Source organism: Orycteropus afer, unplaced genomic scaffold, assembly GCF_000298275.1.
Source record: "Orycteropus afer afer isolate SDZICR_OR568_19922 unplaced genomic scaffold, OryAfe1.0 scaffold01289, whole genome shotgun sequence".
Classification (NCBI taxonomy): Eukaryota; Metazoa; Chordata; class Mammalia; order Tubulidentata; family Orycteropodidae; genus Orycteropus; species Orycteropus afer.
The window spans coordinates 51369-51913 of NW_006922876.1; positions in this window are offsets into that span (position 1 = coordinate 51369).

The following is a 545-nucleotide window of genomic DNA, read 5'->3' on the forward strand; positions in this document are numbered from 1 at the left end:
ACTTAAAATCTATGAAGTCACCACAGCCTCCACCACCACTATCGACCACTCTAATTAGGCTCACAATAAAAGGTCCTGGACACAATGGGAAAACATTGTAGAAAAATTTCAAAATCACTGGTCCAAAAATGAATGGTAGAATCCCTGATATACAGTCCTAAGACAACTTTTAAACCTGGAACTGAACACAGGCCCAGAGATCACCTTTCAGGCATAAAATAGACAGGTCTATAAAGTGAAAAATAACACTCATGAGGAACGTACTTTTCAGAATAGTCAACCATGTGATTCCAAAAGGCAGTGTTTGCCCAAAACAAAGCTCAGAAGGCAAAAAGGGAAAGTAGAAAAGGGAACATGGAAATGGAGAACCTAGGGGTAAAGCAGGAAGAGTGCTGTCATATTGAAAGGATTACAATTAATGTCACAGAACAAAATTCATTTACAGTGGTGAATGTGAGACTAATTTACTCTGTAAACTTTCAGCCAAACCACAAAAAACTATTAAAAGAAAAAAAAAAAATCTTGTTGGCTGTTTCATTTCTAGT